The 4784-nt window shown below is 35.1% G+C and overlaps 1 non-coding gene across 1 annotated transcript; it reads left to right on the top strand.

Annotated features, from left to right (window-relative positions):
- The first annotated feature begins 1032 nt into the window (after positions 1-1032).
- On the top strand, positions 1033-1105 carry TRNAK-CUU. Its single transcript has one exon. It is a non-coding gene; the product is annotated as a tRNA-Lys (tRNA).
- The last annotated feature ends 3679 nt before the right edge of the window (positions 1106-4784 follow it).

The following is a 4784-nucleotide window of genomic DNA, read 5'->3' as shown; positions in this document are numbered from 1 at the left end:
TTATTAATGATGTTGAGGATCCGGTCCGCCCGGACTTGTTCGTTTCGACTCGAATGGCATCCCGCTGTTTCTTTGAATGCTTGCTTTAATGGCTTCCCTGCCTTCTTCAACCAATGCACGCTTAGATTCAGCAAAGTAATGATGCTGAGGATCCGGTCCACCCGGACTTGTTCGTTTCGACTCAAATGGCATCCCGCCGTTTCTTTGAATGCTTGCTTTAATGGCTTCCCTGCCTTCTTCATCCAAAGCACGCTTAGATTCAACAAAGTAATGATGCTGAGGATCCGGTCCGCCTGGACTTGTTCGTTTCGACTCAAATGGCATCCCGCCGTTTCTTTGAATGCTTGCTTTAATGGCTTCCCTGCCTTCTTCAACCAAAGCACGCTTAGATTCAGCAAAGTAATGATGCTGAGGATCCGGTCCGCCTGGACTTGTTCGTTTCGACTCAAATGGCATCCCGCCGTTTCTTTGAATGCTTGCTTTAATGGCTTCCCTGCCTTCTTCAACCAATGCACGCTTAGGTTCAGCAACGGCTGCTTCAGGGTGTTCACCTGCTGCAACTGGCGATGCTAACTGCTCCATACCCGAAAACCGATTAGACTCTGAATGCCTATAAGTTACCTCCATTCCATCATATGAACTAGCCTTGTACCGTGAGTTCGGGTCCATTCTCAATGTTGGATCGACCGTCAAAGACGAATAAAACAGTCGAGTCCCGTAACTTGAGATCAAGAACAAAACATGCAAGGAAAGGCAGAGAAAAACTTTGGAACTTGCCATTGAAATTAAGTTATGTATCAAAGTCAGGATTGATAGTTACATAACTTGGGGTGCATGACCAAGCTTTATATATTTGCAACCCAAGCTATATATAGACAATTGCCATCATTTTTCAGAATAGTTTAAGATATGATTAAATCTCAAAAGAGATATGATTTTAATGAAGAGATGATCATAATGAAAATATACTCTCTCTTCTTTCTTGAAATCACATTTTAAATTTATTTATTGATTATAATAATGTAACCTTGTGGTCATCCAGCTCAGTTGGTAGAGCGCAAGGCTCTTAACCTTGTGGTCGTGGGATCGAGTCCCACGGTGGCCAATTCATAATTGTCGGAGGTCTTTCACGGAAGTTGTTCTCAACCTAGCGTTGGGGGCAGCCTACTATCCTACCTCCCCCTTATCACATTACATATGGGAATAGGTCAACTAATTTTATTATAATAACGTAACCCTAAGACCTTAAAGCTTTTTGGACTTACATAGAAGATAAAATTAATGCCCCACTAATCCAATTTTGGTATGCTTTTAACATGATTATTAAGTGTTATGGAGACTTGTATACTAGAGATAAATTAATAGGTTTTCTCTTAATATTTTTGTGTCACCTTTTTTTTTTCTCTCTTTGTTTTTGTTTAGTTGGCGATGATACTAGTCTTAATATTGGTTGTTGCCCGTATGTATTTTATTTTCTCTTTAAAATATGTAAACATAATTCAACTGAAATTAGGTTTATCTGATAAATATATATATTTAATAAATTTTGATCATTACAATAATTATCTCATTTCAAATACATATATATATAATTATTGTTACTTATATTAATTATAATAATTTCATTTTAATTAAATAATATTTTTATATCAAATATATATTAATTTTAATTACATATTACTTTATATATATTATTTATAATTATAATAATTTTATTTTAGTGAAAATATTATATATATCAAATACATATATTATTTTTAGCTAAATATCTTTTTTATGTACAACTAGTTTGTACATATGTAATTCAGTTAATAATTGTTCATTTCAATCATAGCTTTGGCCCTTGTAGGTCCATGTAACGTTAACAGTAGTATGTAGAATGATTCTAATATTACAAACAATAAGTGGCATCTAGGACTACATCATTGCTACCTAAGTTACAATAAGTCATGGTTCGACATAAACTTTCTGTGATTAACATTGATCGTGACATGTACAACATTAGACTTTATAGTGTAATCAGTTACAACACATGCTTAACTAAATCAAAACATGTGACTGATAATGTTAGAATAATGATAATCTTAAGTCTAAAAATCATACATGTAGTTATCACCATTAGTAATGTTGTAATTGTCACATAATAATCCAAGAAATATACTTATAGCGTGTTAGTCCGATATATTATTCTCCAATAAATATATATTAATTTTGACATCTCCATGTCAATGACAACACATTGTCGTCAATCAACTACACATTAATCTTAATACATTATTACTTTCCAAGCCCACAATAATATTTGACTAATAACTTTTTAAGAATAATATTATTATTCTCAAGACTTTATTATAGTTCAATTTATTTATAGACACTGAAAAATAACTAAAATAATAATGACAATTTCTTATATTAATGAATAAGGTAACATAAATATGTCATCACATTCGTTCTGACATATAATATCCACCATCCAATCTGTATGGAATCAAGATATATGACTCGCTTCCTCCTTTTACACTTCTCCCACCATTGCGATTTGAAAGAAGGTGCTTCACCAATGAAAAATCAAAGGAAATTTGAAACTAGGTTTCTTTCACAAAAATGAAGAAAATTTTTAGACCATTTCATATTTTTTAGAAGAAAAGTATCCAGTCATAAAGTCGTTATGTATTTAATGACAGAGTGACCAAAATAAGAACAAACCAATACTTTAGTGAGTAAATTAAAATTTTTAAATTTTGATAACTAACATGAATAAGGAAGAAGTTGGTGATCAAAATTTATAATATACAATAAAGATGTAATAATTTTTAAACAATTATTACTTATGGGAGGGTGAAAGAGAATTTTACTTCTAATAATTATTAAACCCATAATTAAAAAAAGAGGTATTAACCTAGAGTTTTTAACCATGTGTTATAGATTGACAATGAAAACCCATAATTATTAAACAATCCTTGTTTGACAGCAAAGATTGACATTGAAAATATAGTTGGGGCTTGTCCCCATCGGTGGGTTGGTAGTTTAAACAGTGCCATCCACATCCATATCCTTTTATTTTATTTTTCTCTTTTCGTGTTCAGCTTCTTTATTTCGACATTTTTTTTTTTGCATTTGTTAGAGCATATTATAATAAAAACACGAACATACATTCTCCTCACCCAAACATTTTCCAAGTTTTGTCCTCCAATTATATTCTTCTATCAGTAATATTAATCGGAGCGCCACTAAAACGCATGCATAAAAATGAAAATTGCAGAACGTTTGTTGCAAAAGAAATATATAGATTTATTGAAGTTACATGTCTGATTTATTAATTGTGAAAATGAAGAACAACGGTACGATTATTAATGATGTTGAGGATCCGGTCCGCCCGGACTTGTTCGTTTCGACTCGAATGGCATCCCGCTGTTTCTTTGAATGCTTGCTTTAATGGCTTCCCTTCCTTCTTCAACCAATGCAAGCTTGGATTCAGTAAAGTAATGATGCTGAGGATCCGGTCCGCCCGGACTTGTTCGTTTCAACTCGAATGGCATCCCGCCGTTTCTTTGAATGCTTGCTTTAATGGCTTCCCTACCTTCTTCAACCAATGCACGCTTGGATTCAGCAAAGTAATGATGCTCAGGATCCGGTCCGCCCGGACTTGTTCGTTTCGACTGGAATGGCATCCCGCCGTTTCTTTGAATGCTTGCTCTAATGGCTTCCCTGCCTTCTTCAACCAATGCACGCTTGGATTCAGCAAAGTAATGATGCTCAGGATCTGGTCCGCCCGGACTTGTTCGTTTCGACTCGAATGGCATCCCGCCGTTTCTTTGAATGCTTGCTTTAATGGCTTCCCTGCCTCCTTCAACCAATGTACGCTTCGATTCAGCAAAGTAATGATGCTCAGGATCCGGTCCGCCCGGACTTGTTCGTTTCGACTCGAATGGCATCCCGCCGTTTCTTTGAATGCTTGCTTTAATGGCTTCCCTGCCTCCTTCAACCAATGTACGCTTGGATTCAGCAAAGTAATGATGCTCAGGATCCGGTCCGCCTGGACTTGTTCGTTTCGACTCGAATGGCATCCCGCCGTTTCTTTGAATGCTTGCTTTAATGGCTTCCCTGCCTTCTTCAACCAATGCACGCTTGGATTCAGCAAAGTCTGCTTCAGGGTGTTCACTTGCTGCAACTGGCTCGGAATGTCTGTAAGTTACCTCCATTTCATCATATGTACTAGCCTTGTACTGTGATTTCGGGTCCATTATCAATGACGGATCGGTTGTCAAAGACGGATAAAACAGCTGAGTTCCGCAGCACGAGACCAAAAACAGAACATGCAGAGAAATGCAGAGAAAAACTTTGAAGCTTGCCATTAATATTAAGTTATGTATGAAAATCAAGGTTGATAGTTGCATGGCTTGGGGTATATGACCAAGATATATATATATGAAACCCAAGCTATATATAGACAATTGCCATCATTTTTCAAAATAGTTAAGATAGGATCAAATCTCAAATGAGATACTATTTTAATGAAGAGATAATCTTAATGAAAATATAACATCTTTTATCCTTGAAATCACTTTTAAATATATTTATAGATTATACTAATGTAACCCTAAGACCTTAAAGCCTTTTGGATCGACGTAGAAGATAAAATTAATAAGCAACTAATCCAATTTTAATATGTTTTTAACATGATGATTAAGTATTATGGAGACTCGTACATTAGAGATAAATTAATAGGTTTTCTCATACATTTTTGGGCGTTTTTCCCGATATATCACCTATACCCTATAATA

Source organism: Hibiscus syriacus, unplaced genomic scaffold (assembly GCF_006381635.1).
Source record: "Hibiscus syriacus cultivar Baekdansim isolate YM2019G1 unplaced genomic scaffold, ASM638163v2 tig00110472_pilon, whole genome shotgun sequence".
NCBI classification, from domain to species: domain Eukaryota; kingdom Viridiplantae; phylum Streptophyta; class Magnoliopsida; order Malvales; family Malvaceae; genus Hibiscus; species Hibiscus syriacus.
The sequence above is the reverse complement of the archived record's forward strand: the minus strand, read 5'-3'. Positions and strand labels throughout refer to the sequence as shown.